The following is a 15848-nucleotide window of genomic DNA, read 5'->3' as shown; positions in this document are numbered from 1 at the left end:
ATTTAGAAAATACTATCTTATACGCTCAAATATTGAAAAGAAGAAGAGAATAGACTTATTCACATAATTAAAAAAAATATTGAATTCGAAATTTTTTGACATATTTAACGAAACCTTTCGTTTAATTGAATTTTTTGTTTAATTGAAGATTTTTGTACGTACCGAGGAACTGCGGTTTAATCTATTGATCTCTAAGCTCGTTTCTTCTTTTTAACATCCTACCTAACTTTATTATGAATATTAAACTTGAAAACCATGAGAAAAACTTACTTATTTAATAAAAATACCTAATTTGAACCAACGTTTTGGTAGTTATATCTACTACCATTATCACGGCAAGTTAAATTAAAAATATAAAAAAATATACTTATCTTTTCTAATTATAATTCATTTCTTTATAATCTGGCATTTGATTGATAGTTTAATAAACTGTAAAATATAAATTTTACATAGGTGAAACCTGTAGACTATTTCCAAAAAGAATTGATAAACATAAATCTTATATAAAATATAATGATTTAAGTTCACTTCTGTCATAGTAATGGATAATGCTTCATACCATTCCTGCATAAAGCCGGACAGCAAAGTCTCAAATATTAGTAGCAAAAAGGCTGATTTAGTTAAATTTATGGCAAGCAAAACCATGCAAGTCCCTTTAAAGGACACAAAACAAATATTATTAGCAGTAATAAAAGAGCAAAAGTTCAAAAACGAATATTTCCTAGACATTTCTAATCGTATGGCCAGTTCATTTTATGATTGCCTCCATACTATTATACTTTCAATTCTTTTGAGATGGTCTGGGGAGCAATTAAAAAATAGTTGCGTAAAATTAATCAAACACCCCAATTAAGCGCGTCTGTACTAGACAATATACGAACGGTCATTAAAATCAATCAGACAAAAGCAATTTATGGAAGAACTGTGTATCTTTTGTTAAGTAGAGAAGTGTAGAAGGCAAATACTGCATCTTACCACGAATTAATCCAATTATTAACTTTACTTATATTTGATTTCGATCGTCTAACAATTAAAATTTGGGTTGTGAACATTAAAAAAGTGATTTCTGGGTGGCAGATTAGTGCATTTGTGTGGCAGCAAAAACGTAAGGTATGTTAGGCTACGTAGGGTATTTTCGGTTGCATTCTATAATAATCCAGCCTGCCTACATGAAGTGTGTTGCTGCCTTTTTAAACCAAGTATACTACATGTCCATAAACATTTCCTACATTTGTGCAAGAAAAAACTGCATTTTTTCATATTTGTCTAAGGCCAGTTCTTCCTCAATAGGGAAGCGCAAGGGTTACGTTGGGTGCTGCAGGTATCGAGAAGGAGCATCACAGTAGCAGGCAATGTTCAGGGATCGTAGGATCGTTCAGGGGTGATGAGCTCCAGGATCGCGGCTAGTGCAGTCTGGGGGTGCGTTTGTTGATCTATTTTTTTCTCAGGATATACCGGGTGGCCAAATAAGCGAGGTAAGCGGCTGTATCTCAGGACCTGTACATCTGGCAACAATGGAATTTTTTTTATTATTATAAAAGTGGCCATGAGAAAATTCTGGAAAGTATTTTTAAGTTCCGTATTTCACCGCAAGAGGGCGCAACTAAAAATTAAATAAAAGAAACGTATTTTTCTCCGAAAACTTAAATATTAACTTATACTTTTGATATTATTTTTAGTAAGCCTAGATAATTTGCTATAATTTTGGTTTATGAATTATTGACGTACGAACGATAGTAGGGGTGGGGGAAGCTATTGAAAGTGGAATCATTAAAATCGGTGTAAATTCTAAACCACTTATTCGATTTGAGCAATTCAAAATTTATTTGCAAGATAAATATAGCTGTTTTAAAAGTCTGATCTCATCACTACCCTGTAGTTCCTAATAAAACCGCCAGAGGGCACAATTTGTAATAATTCCAGTTTTTTTCATTTGGCTCCAAAAATTCAAATTAAATGGTATATTTTTGACATCCTATTTAAAAAGTTAATAAAATTTTCAAAAGTACTGTGAAAACCGCACGATGATATCTTTGCTCGTTTTAAAGTTATAGCGAATTAAAGTTTTTTACGCACCGAGCCTAAACTTACGTACCGCCATCTAGTGTCTCGCCTAAAAATCTTTAATTAGTATTACCACAACTAGGATACCATAATGTTGTCATAATTAATAAATTATGAAAGTTATAATTGATTGATAAATTATAAATTAATAATACCTATGTATCACAGAATAACTGGAAGTTTATGTGACTTTCTTAAGGCGAATAATTTTATTAGCGAATTTCTTTTTATATTTAAATTATGGTCCTGAAAAGAACCGATTTTAAACCCAAACATATTTGGTATTTAATGCCTCGATAGGTGTTCAAACTGCTTTCCATCACATTCCAAACAAGCTTCCAACCTCCTTTGGGTGGATAAAACTGCAGTTTCGATTTCAGCAGCTGATATTTCATTTATTGCACCACGGATTCTGTTTTCCATATCCTGTCTTGTTGTAGGTGGAGTTTGGTACACAATATCTTTTAAACGACCCCATAAGTGCTAAATAAATTTAGTACTTTAAATCAATGCAAAATTCGAGATTTTTCCAAATTGATTGGTACTTTAGTCTCAGCTGCTTCAGCTATTAAATATAGTTTTTTATATACAAAGTTATTCGAAAGAGAGAGGTATTTGGCTTTAAAAAATTCTTAACTACAACTATGATGCAAAAATGTTTTTTCCCTCGGCATTATCTCCAGATATTTCTTGGTGGAAGGATAATATATTTGATGGTTTTAATGAAATACGAACTGATAATTTTCAGGTAGAAATGTATACTGACGCGTCAAAAAGTGGTTGGGGAAGTTTCTATAATAATAAAGAAAGATGAAAAAAAATACCACATTAATATTTTAGAGTTGTTGGCATTATATTTTAGTTTAAAATGCTGGGAAAAGGAGTTTTCAAATTGTAACATTCTTTGTAGGGTAGATAATACGACAGCCGTATCTGTAATAAATCGTATGGGAAGTGTTCGATTTCAGGGTCTCAATAAAATAGCACGAATGATCTGGGAATGGTGCCAGGGTAATAACACATATATTTTTGCATCATACATTAATACCAAAGATAATGTTTATGCTGATAAAGCATCCAGAACAACCCATAATGAGACTGAATGGAGTCTAGATAATTATGCATTTGATAAAATAAAACAAAAATTCGGCAATCCTGCAATAGATTTATTTGCAAGCAGGCTAAATAAAAAATGTCCGAAATTTGTATCATTGAAAAGAGACCCAGAAGCTTCCAGGGTGGATGCATTTACCTTAAATTGGGGTAAAATCTATTTTTATGCGTTTCCTCCCTTTTGTATGATTTTAAGAGTCTTGCAAAAGATTATCAATGACCAAGCACAGGGAATTGTTGTGGTTTCATTTTGGGTCTCTCAACCATGGTACCCTTTGTTTAAATATTTACTGATAAGTGAACCTATAATATTTGAACCAGCAAATATATTACTCTCTTTTGGCGGAATACCCCATCCCTTATCGGAGAACCTTTCCCTGGTAGCAGGGAGGTTATCAGGGAAGCGCTACTCCGAGGAGAAGTTCCGCAAGACTCTCTAGATATCTGTATTTCCTCTATAACTAGTTCAACATTAAAACAATACTCAGTAGGTCTTAAATATTGGTGGCAATTTTGTCTCACAAAAAAAATTGATGTAACAGTTCCGAGTTTTTTGACTGACCAGTTTAAGAAGGGTGCCTCCTATGGTACACTTAACTCCTATCAAGCTGCTATTGGTCAAATAGCTGGTCCTGATTTAGGTTCTGATTTTTGTATAAAAAGGTTTTTTAAAGGTATATTTGGAAGGAAACCACCATCACCGAGATATGAAAATATTTGGGATCCCAGTGTAGTATTAAGTTATGTAAGAAACTTAAAGACCGATAAAATTTCTTTAGAAATATTAACAAAAAAAACTCACAGCTTTGTTGGCTCTATCTACCGGACATCGAATTCAAACTTTGAGTCTAATAAATATCAATGAAATTTCTTTAGGCACCCATAAAGTTGAAATTAAGATTTCTAACAGAATAAAAACTTGTGCCGTAAACAAACCTCAACCTCTTCTTATTTTACCTTTTTTCAATAGTGATCCTGATGTTTGTGTAGCTAGGGCTTTAATCCAATATTTAGATAAAACAAAAGATTTAAGAAGTTCTTGTGAATTTCTTCTAATTACATTTAAAAAACCTTACCACCGAGCATTGCCGCAGACGATTAGTAGGTGGATTAAAGATGTTTTAGAAAAAAGTGGAGTAAACATAAACCAGTTTAAACCTCAAAGTACCAGGCACGCTGCAACATCCCAAGCAGCTCGTGCTGGAGTAAGTTTTGACGCCATTAGATTGGCAGCGGGGTGGTCAAAGAACTCTGAAACTTTTGCAAACTTTTACCACGGACCAATTATTGATAATACACAATTTGCTAGATCTGTATTAGGATAAAAGTATGTAAGATAATTTAACTTATTTAAGAATATAGAAATATTCTATTTATTAAGTTTATGTGTTAAAATTTAAATGTTATTTAAATGTTTGTTCAGTATTTTGCGGATAATACTTAGCTGTTACTGTTGTTATAATTAAATATAGGTATGTTATTATTATTATATAATAATATATGTATATAAACAATATTATGTATATGTTGGAAATTCTTAAATGATTACATAATAATGTGTCATCATGAGAGAGAAAAAAGTAATACATTTTTGTAAACAAAAAATGTCTCTTCGTATTTTTAAGCCAATATCGCATTTCATAAAAATTATGCAACATGACCTTCTTTAAACATTTACAAGACTACTTTATTTATAAGACGAAGCCGAGTATAATTAATAGATCAAACGAACTTACCTAAGTGATGTTCGATCTAAATTATATGAAGGCTTCGTCGAAATAAATAAAGTCCCAATCCCACCCTAAGAAAACTCCCCAAGAAATCATGTTGCACAATATTTTATTGCTTTAAAAAGGACTGATATGACTGTAGCGAGCGGCGGTGGCACCGATGATACAGCGGCAGAGAGAACGTTGGGTCGGAGCGATGTTGTCAGGTTTTGCTTTAAAAATTTGTGGCCAATACTTGGAAAATGAGGGTACTACAAGACTACTTGATTTATTTCGACGAAGCCTTCATATAATTTAGATCGAACATCACTTAGGTAAGTTCGTTTGATCTATTCATTATAGGAATCAAATGCATGCATAAAAAAAATACAATTATTTATTTAATGGAATGATTAAATATCTCTCAAAATATTACTTTGTGACTCTTTCGACATAAAATTTTGCGATTTAAACATGTATGCCATGTAACAATACAAGCAATACCGGCACACTGACGCGGCACATCAAAGATTCTAATAGATCTCTGAACTGGACTTTTTTGTATTCCATATTGTGCCAAAATAGATTTATACTTTAAGATGGTGTTTTTTCCTATGTAAAGTCTCCAGTATACTGTAGCGTTTTTACTGTTCGTTAGGTGTGAATTAAAGCAATCGCTGCACGAAAATAATCAAATGATTTATTTACACACTTACATTACTAAATACGATCACTTACGACTGCTAGAATTATTTATTTTCAGCCTATTTATTTACTAGTATTTACGTCCGACTTAAAGGTCGCGCCAATATTATTGGTTGTTTGCGTGCAGCTGCCATTGTTGCGCAGGGATAGCGCAGCTCCTTAAACACTTGGCAGAACATTTTCCCTGCAGGATTTGTTAACCTTCCATGTGTCTCTAGGGATGTCGTGCTGTGTGACCGTTTCTGTCTTGTGTCATTTTGAAATGCCGAGGAATAGGTGGTATTCGTGGCGTTGCCAATATTGCTACAATAAAGTAATTTTTATTGTTTATATTTTCAATAAATCGGAACTGATTTTAATCCAAGCAACACTTGAAATACCATGCGATACTAGAGACGCCCTACCTTGCAATCTCTTAAATTTTTGACAGGTTAAACATCGAAATGGAAAATCTTTAATATCTTTTGCCATATTACGGCAGAATTTCTCGACAAATTTTTTGTTTGCTTTATACCTTGGTAAGCATAATGCACATTTTTTAATAAATCTATTTGGATTTAGATAGGTACTACGATTTTATTTTGTGTATATAAAATGCCATATATTATCTTTTATCTGGAAAATATGGATCAATCAGGCTGCTTAATATTTTTGAATCAACCTTGCTTTAAAAAGGTAATAATGACTTTATTTAAGATTAGATAATTTTTTGTTTTTTTTATAACTTCTTAAAATCTTTTTTCAGACATTTTAACAAATGTTATATCACTCAATCGTTATATCACTATTATTTACATGGTTAAGAATTACTGCTCTTGATAAAGCATCTGTAATGAATAATTCTTTTCCGGGTAAATAAAGTTCAATGAAATAACTGAGGATAACATTGAATTTCTTCCTTATTGTACAGGGTGACCCAATAAGACGGCGTTGTGTTCCTCGGCCATATCTCGGGAACTGTTTGTAAAAAAAATTTAAAAAAAAAAAAAATTATTAGGTAAATCGGTCATGAAAAATCGTTGGCAAATATTTTCAAGTTCTAAAAATTACCACCAGAGGGCGTAATTGCCATCTTAAATTTTAAAATTGCATTTTTCTTTAAATTTCGCATAACAACCAAATTTTTTTTTTACATTTTTAAAGAGAACCAGGTTATCTATGATTTTCGTAAAATAAAAAAATCAGCCATTTTAAAAACAAAGATGGTGGAGCGCGTTCAGTTGTTTTTGCAATAACTTGCTTTAACTTCTTAACGGTTTGACCGATTTTAACAAATTTGGTATCGTTGAAAAGAGCATTCCTTGGGCAATAAGAATCAACCAAAATATAGTTGATTTAGTTGAATTCTTTTCCGCCTGGGGGCTAGCTTTGACACCATCACCCAAAATCCTAAAAAAATCAAAAAAATCAAATGGAATGACTTTTTCTTTATGAAAAAGTAGCCAAATAACATCCAAAGAGGCCAGTGAAAACCGTTTGTCAAAATGTCTTTCCTAACCGCAAATATTGGGAAAATAAGGAAAAAAAACGCATCCCGAACGTAATAAGTCACTTTAATATTATAGGTAGGCCTTGGAAAATGAAACAAATGAAACATGAAAGGAACAAGAAAGTGATCTAATGGCGACCCAGGTGTTCAAAATGGCCTCCGTCATTTTGGACGCACATCTGAAGACGCTGATGAGTTGAAGAAACAGCAGTTTCAATTTCAGCTATTGGGATATTTAAGATGGCATTCCTAATTCTTGCAATCATATCCTCGCGGGAAGTTGGCCTTGTTGCATAGACTATATCCTTAATCCTTCCCCAGAGATAAAAATCAAGGCAGGTTAAATCGGGAGACCTAGAAATATTCATTAAGTTTTAATACGTGTGCAATTATAAACAGAATTATTCCAAATAGGCAACGTCTAAAGATTCTTGTGTTAAATACTTGCCTTGGCGCCCAAGGGAATAGGCTTCCTCTTCCGATCCAACGGTCAGGGAAGGTGGCATCTAAATACTGGCGAACAGCAAGAGCATAATGGGCGAGGCAACCATCATGCTGGAAAAACATATTTTGGCGGACGTTCAGCGCAATATCTTCCATTAAAATTGGAAGAACATTTTCTAAGAAATGTAGGTATGTTAGACCATTTAATGCGCCGTCCAAAATATATGGACCAACAACCCGCCCTCCAATTATCCCACACCAAACATTTACACTATATCTCCCTTGATGCTGAACTTGTCCAAGCCAGCGCGGATTATTTCGGGCCCAAAAGTGCATATTATGTAAGTTTAAGTGCCCATTGCTATTGAAGGTGGCTTCGTCAGTCCACAACACAGTTGAAAGAAATTGAGGATTTTCTGCTATCATGCTTAATAGCCAGTGGCAAAAATCTAGCCTTTGGTCGAAATCCGGAGGAGAAAGGGCTTACTTAAAAAACTTACACCAGTTGATATGGTAGGGATGTAGCCTAAAATAGCAAGAAATGTAAAAAAAAACCCTAAGATATGATATTTAGCAGGTTACATACCTATGGGTTCGAAGAATGCGGTGAACCGTACTTTGAGGAATACCCAAGTCTCGAGAAATCTCTCTAGTACAAATTTGGGGATTGATTTCTACAGATGCCAGGACATTAACTACATTTTGTTCGTTATTTTGCCTACTTCTAATCATGGCAGGTCTATGGATGCTACCTGTTGTTAACAGGCGCTGGGCCAAACGCACAAACACGCGGCGATGGTATCGTGGTCGATTCGGATAGCGCAAATAGAAGGCGCGGGCAGCGATGGTCGCATTTTGCAAACACTCAAAATATATCGCCAGCATATTAAATGCTTCTTGGTTAGAAATCGGCATTACAGAAAAGATTCAAAATTCAAATAACTACACTTTCTGAATGTAACACAGCAGAATAATGACAATAACAATGGCAACAACACAGCAAATGACAGCTGTTATTATTTTATAATGCATCATGTTTCATTTGTTTAATTTTCCAAGGCCTACCTATAATATTAAAGTGACTTATTACGTTCGGGATGCGTTTTTTTTCCTTATTTTCCCAATATTTGCGGTTAGGAAAGACATTTTGACAAACGGTTTTCACTGGCCTCTTTGGATGTTATTTGGCTACTTTTTCATAAAGAAAAAGTCATATCATTCCACTTGATTTTTTTGATTTTTTTAGGATTTTGGGTGGTGGTGTCAAAGCTAGCCCCCAGGCGGAAAAGGATTCAACTAAATCAACTATATTTTGGTTGATTCTTATTGCCCAAGGAATGCTCTTTTTAACGATACCAAATTTGTTAAAATCGGTCAAACCGTTAAGAAGTTAAAGCAAGTTATTGCAAAAACAACTGAACGCGCTCCACCATCTTTGTTTTTGAAATGGCTGATTTTTTATTTTACGAAAATCATAGATAACCTGGTTCTCTTTAAAAATGTAAAAAAAAAATTTGGTTGTTATGCGAAATTTAAAGAAAAATGCAATTTTAAAATTTAAGATGGCAATTACGCCCTCTGGTGGTAATTTTTAGAACTTGAAAATATTTTCCAACGATTTTTCATGACCGATTTACCTAATAATTTTTATTTTTTTTATTTTTTTTACGATCAGTTCCCGAGATATGGCCGAGGAACAGTCTTATTGGGTCACCCTGTACTATTTCCACTAGCTTTTTGATAAATTAGGAATCTGTATTTCTGATAAAAGGTATAAGATTCCAAGGGTAATGCTGCAAACTACGTAAATATAACGAACAATTGAAATAATTCATAAGACTTATTATTTACGGTAATATAACTTTTTAGTCAATAACCATGTTTACGCACAACCGTTAATGCGCATTAGCGAAATGCAAATTAAGATAAAATGCATGTGTAGACACCCGTAAGCCGTTTTAGCGTTCCTACTTTGCCTCCTTTTAAAACCGTTGTGTAAACACATGCCAAAGCGTTTTTGCTTTAATTCGCATTAGCCGCTAATTCGCATTAATGTCACGTATAAACTTTGAAATTTTTTTTGCAAAAAGTAATCCGTATTGTCATGTGATTATTGACAATTCGGGTTTGTAAAGCCTACCATTATCTCAAAAACTGTTCAGCGTAGTTATATCTGTAAACTACAACTTTTATGGATAAAAAATATTAAAAAATAAATAAATATCATTAACTTAAATCAAAATAAAATTAAAAACAATGAAGGTAAATGATAATATAAGGAAAATAGGCCACATTTTAATTTGCGATGCAGGCAAATCTTTAATTACCGATTGTTACAACTATACATAAAACTAGAAAAAGTTAGTGACAGAAAAAACAAAAATTTTGTTTAAAACCTTCCCCTCATCACGGATATACAGGATGTCCAAAATAAGGATGAGCAGTATACAGATCTCAGAAACGATAGAAGATACGGAAAGTTGCGCAATATAGTCCTTGATTAAATGCAACCTTAAAATCTTCAAAATACTTCATAAAATACCAAATACCTAAATTTTGGGAAAAAACTTAAATTTGGCAAAATCGTTTTAAATTTTATTTGCGTTATTTGAAAATATATGTTAAAATCATTTAATAATACATTGTTGTGACTTTTTATCCCCTCTAAAAGGGCACCTTTAAATTTAAAATACGATGTTTCGTCTTTAGAGAGCCGTCATCAAGTTTGTTTTTCCTTGTCAGTGCCATGTTGGCCATTTGCAATTTTAAATAGCCCTTTTAATTACCGAATACCGAATAATTAATTCAATGAGGTATCTTAAATTTCCAATGATTATTTGGATTCACCCCTATACAATTATATACCTATCTCACTTGCGCTCACGGAGCTTTTACCAAAATTACTTGTTGGAAATGCAAATGTGACACACTGTTAAAAAGGTAATTAAAAGGGCTATTTAAAATTGCAAAACTCTAATATGGCGGGCATAAGAAAAAAACAAGGTCGCCATTTTAATGGAAATTGCATATAGGGTGACAATTTAAAAACTTGAAATGGCCATGTATTTGGAACGAAAAAGTGAATACAAAATGCTGAAAACAGTTTCTACAAAAAACGATAGGGAAATATAAACATAACCCTTATACATCATCTTGAAGCTCTTTAAAATGATTTTCAATGATACCATAGAAAGTTACATTTCGGAAAAATTCTTCTCTGTTTATTACGAAAAACAATAAATCAAAACACATTTTTGACATTTTTTATTCTTATTTAATTAAATGTTCAAAATAGTGACTTCCAATACACTGGCATGAATCAATAAGTAAGGTACTTACATTTCATTCAAGTTATATCCCTATAAACTGCAAATACTGCAAGAAGTTGGTGACCACAACCCGGAGAAGAATCAAGTTTTGTAAAATAATGTCAGAATTACGGCAGAACCACGAATTAAAAACATCTGCTTCAGTGATAAGTGTATCTTTTATTTAAATGGGCATGTTAATAAGTAAAACTGTCGTTACTTGAATGACCAGAACTCACACGTACTTAGAGAAGGGCGTAACCAGTATCCTCAGAAAATTAATTTTTGGTCTGCTATTCTAGTAGATGGTATTATCGGTTTAATATTTATACCAGGAAAATAAAATGGCAACCTGTACGCTGAAATGCTACAAAGGTGTATCGAACCACTAATAGTGGGGAAATTAGAAATTCAGAGGGAAATACACGGAAATTGATCTTAAGAAAAACGCATACTACAATCCCAACACGATAGAGGACTTCCTTAATATGTAGTTCCCGTTAGGCAATGTTTGAATGATCATTATTCTAACCAGTAAATTAAAAGAAAGGGTCCTATTGGATGGACCTAACACCTCTTGACGTCTTTTTGTGGGGTCTGAGGTCACTTAAAATCGGTGGTTTTTAAAACGCAACCTGAGTCACTACAGTGAGTCACACTGAGCAACTCCAGCATATAATAGTTCAGAAACGCTGTGCTATATGCAGAAAATCATTTGTAAATATACGTCAAGAACTTGAAAGTAGGCTTTACTGTTGTCTTCAAAATAATGGAAATCGTATTCAACATTTAATTAAATAAGAATAAACATTTACAAATAGTGTTTTTATTTATTGTTTTTCTTGATAAATAGAGAATAATTTTCTGAAATGTGGTTTTCTCTGGTATCATTGAAAATCATTTTTCAAGAGCTTCAAGATAATGTATCAATTTTAATCCGCTTTTAATTTAAGATTTTAGGGGTGTGTATCTCATCCTGTCTAAAGGGTTGCAGATAACGGTTAGATAATATGCTTGTTTTAGTTCCCCCATCGTTTTTTATTGAAACTGTTTTCAGCGGTTTTTTATTCAGCTTTTCGTTGCTAATATATGGCTTTTTTAAGTTTTTAAATTGTCACACTGCATAAGTATAAATATAATGCTTGTTACGACATAGATTTTAAAGTAACATTATAAAAAACGAAATTATTATTGGTAATATTATTTTTTCTACTTTCAAGTACTAACTTGCACAACTTTATACAAAACTTACTACTACTTAACTACTTACTTTAACAACTCTAATTTAACCGAGCTCATATCTTCTATCGCTTCCAAAACCTCATGTACCTCATCCTTATCTTGGACACCTTGTATTGTTAATTTTTTGCAATTTCGGGACTAAGGTAAGTTTTGCTAAGCCGCAATATTCTTGGTGAATCCCGACTAACTATTACTTAAAGATCATAAAATTAATAAATTGATTTAAGATTTCCTTGAAGAAGAAATAGAGAAAGTGGCTTTCATAGAAAATCAGAAACATTTTTTTAAGACCTTGTTAATAACTAATCAATATTTATCAATCTGCCATGAACCTAAGTTTAAGTTCAGAATAAGTGGAAGTACCTATTTTGCTTGTAGATGCAATTTCGGAATAAAAATAAGTTACATTTTTATTTAGTTCAATATTTAAAAATTAAACTTCACTGGTATGACTATCATCCAATTGTAAAAAAATTTAGACATCTTTACAAATTTCATTGTCCAACAATTTTTGCAATCTAATATTAATGTTATATTGCAAAGCAATTAGAAGCTGCTAAACACTTGACTTTGCTTTGTATCTATTCCTATTTCTTATTACAGTAAATAAAGTCTGTAAATTAACATGCCTAGTTAAAATATATTCATAATTAAAGGAGTTTGTTAAATACAGGGTGTCCATTTATAAACTGACACATTTTAACTGCTTATAAGTCGAGAACGAAAAACGACAACAATGTGCGGTTTTCACAGAACTTCATCAATATTTTTAAAGTTTTTTTTGACAGTGTTGCCAAGTTTCAAAATTTACCTGAAATAGGAGGAAAAAAATTGATAATTTTCAAAGGCCGATTTCTCAAAAATTTTAAATGTAACACCCTGTACTTTTTAATTTCACATGAAAGCCTGTTAAATCCTCATAAATTCATAATTTTTTTACAGAGCCAATTTTAGTAAATGACACTTTTTTGAAAATTTTCCTACAATACATATTCGGTAATTGATGAACATTTTCTGGTAATTGCCTATGTATCGCTTTAGCATGATCATAAATAAATAATTTGCGCTATCGCCATGTCTATAAAAAGTATTTATTCTACGTATTAAATTACAACTATTAACAACAATTTTAACAACAAAAAATTGAAGAAATTAATTTTAATTTAGAATATGACCCCCATTATGCTCGGAACACAAATGCAGACGGATAAATAAGTTGCCGAAGGCATTTTAGGCATTCGCAGTGTAATTTGGTTAAAAACGTTTACTATGTTGTTGCGCAGTTCATCCAAATTTCTTGGGGTTGGATTGTAGCAACAGTCTTTTACATATCCCCATATACAAAAATCTTAATATGAATGGTTAGATCGGGAGAATAAGGTGCCCACTCGATTGGACCTGCTCGCCCTATCCATCTGTTTCCAAAAGTATTATCTAAGGAATACCTTGCGACCCGGGAGAAGTGTGGTGATGCACTGTCTTGCTAGAAGTAGACCGTGTCTAAAATTCCTTCCTACTGAAGTTGAGGATAAAAAAATATTTCCAACATATCGGTGTAATTGTTTCCATTCACTGTTGCTTCTTGAAAAAAAAATGGCCCATAAATTTTAGATTTCGATACTGCACACCAAACGTTCAGCTTAGGAGAATCTCTTTCAAATTCGTTATACACTCGAGGATTTTCATCTCCCCAAATTCGGCAGTTATGCTTATTTATTCGACCACTGATGTGAAATGTTGCCTCATCAGACATTATTAAATTGGTATCCGGCTCATTTCTAAAAAGATCTAGTAGTGTTTCCCACATTAAATATCTTTTTTCAAGGGCGCGATTTTCTATTTTTTGGAAAGTTTGAATTTTGTAGGGTTTAAACTTAATTATTTTTAGAATTTTATGTACTTCACTTTTTGACATATTTGTCGTTTGAGCTATCTTCCTAATAGATATTTGGTTATTGTTTAAGGACAACACTTCTTTTACCAGCAAAATATCATCCAACAGATTATCTTGTGCATTTAGGTTTGTTCTAACTTTTCTTTTAACTGTTCCCTCCTGGGAAAACTGGCGTACCCAATGAAGTATAGAATTGCGTGAAGGTGGAGCCCTTTCAAAAATTAGCCTAAATCTTCTTCTCGTCTGCGTAACTGATTTGCACTCACTAAATAATAACACGCGACGTGCTTTTTCCCGGGTGGTAAACATATTTAAACCTTTCAAAATCTTAAAAAAATGAAAAAATATATATAGAAATCAAATTAATGGGACTGCCCAACGAATGACGTTAAAAAGATTTGACAGTAGTTGAAGCCCACAAAACAAATTGTGCACCTCCTTGACAAGCTACAATTGTTATTGTTATCACTTGATATCGAGAATATAATTTAATAGGTATTTATTGTAAGAAAATTTTCAAAAAGGTGTCATTTACTAAAATTGGCTCTGTAAGAAAAATTTTTAATTTAAGACAATTTATACATTTTCGGAAAGGGGATTTAACAGGCTTTCATGTAAAATTAAAAAGTACAGGGTGTTACATTTAAAATTCTTGAGAAATCGGCCTTTGAAAATCATCATTTTTTTCCTCCTATTTCAGGTTAATTTTGAAACTTGGCAACACTGTCAAAAAAAACTTTAAAATTATTGATGAAGTTCTGTGAAAACCGCACATGGTTTTTATTTTTCGTTCTCGACCTATAAGCAGTTAAAATGTGTCAGTTTATAAATGGACACCCTGTATTCAAGCAAAACCAGAACTAAATTGGGAATCTAAATAAATCCGTAAATGCAGTAAATTTTATTTCGTTTTTTATTATTTTCAAGAATTACTTCAGTTGACTTGAAGTATAATACATTCTTTATAACATTACCTCCGAGATATTGATTTAATACTCAATTATATAGGTTTTAAATTTGCTTTTGTAAATCTATATCTTTTATATTTTTTTAAATCAACTTAGATCCGAAATAAACTATCTAAAAAATAATACCTAAGTGATAATATTACAAGTTTAAAAAACTCCTATTTTTACATTTATTGAACGAACAGTACTGCTCTGTAAAGGCTAAAAGAAAAATTGAAACAAAATAATTTATATTAATAGAATAAATATTTAGAATTTAATATTTATAACTTCATCTTTCATGAAAATTCTATAATAACCTCTATTTAGGAAAACAAAAAATATAAGAATTATATACATAATGTATAAACATGTATAAACCTTTCCAAGATACCCTGCTTCCGTACATTTCTTTCTAGTAGTTTTGTTTTGTATGTTCTTGTGTAAATATAATTTTTCAAAAAAAATATTTTCGCAAATTTGTTGATTTTTTGGCAGTATTCTCCATAAAAAATATCCATATTAGAGATATTAACTCAAACCGCTTGAGTCTTCAGAATTATGCAAAGCATAGGCACGCAGCAACTGTTGACCCGCCTTTGACAAAATTCTCAGGCTCACTGAATGCAACGGGTGCCATCCCATTTTCAAGTGCATTTGAAGGTAAAATGTTTATGTACATTTTCGTCCATAAGGTTGCGCATCTTCCCAAATATTTAATCAACAGTAAAAGATTTTTAACAAATACCTTTCCTTACCGTCTTACTAGTTGGACTGGTGACATTAAATGACCTCCTAGATCTCCAGATTTGGTCCCAAATGACTTTTGGAGCACTTTTATTTCTAAGGTTAAAATAAAATATTTGATAAAAAATCAAATTTAGAGGAGTTGCGAGAGAAAATTCTTGAATTTGCTAAATCCGTTCCACCAGA

This window comes from Anthonomus grandis, chromosome 2 (assembly GCF_022605725.1).
Source record: "Anthonomus grandis grandis chromosome 2, icAntGran1.3, whole genome shotgun sequence".
Taxonomy (NCBI): Eukaryota; Metazoa; Arthropoda; class Insecta; order Coleoptera; family Curculionidae; genus Anthonomus; species Anthonomus grandis.
Note: the sequence above shows the minus strand (reverse complement) of the source record.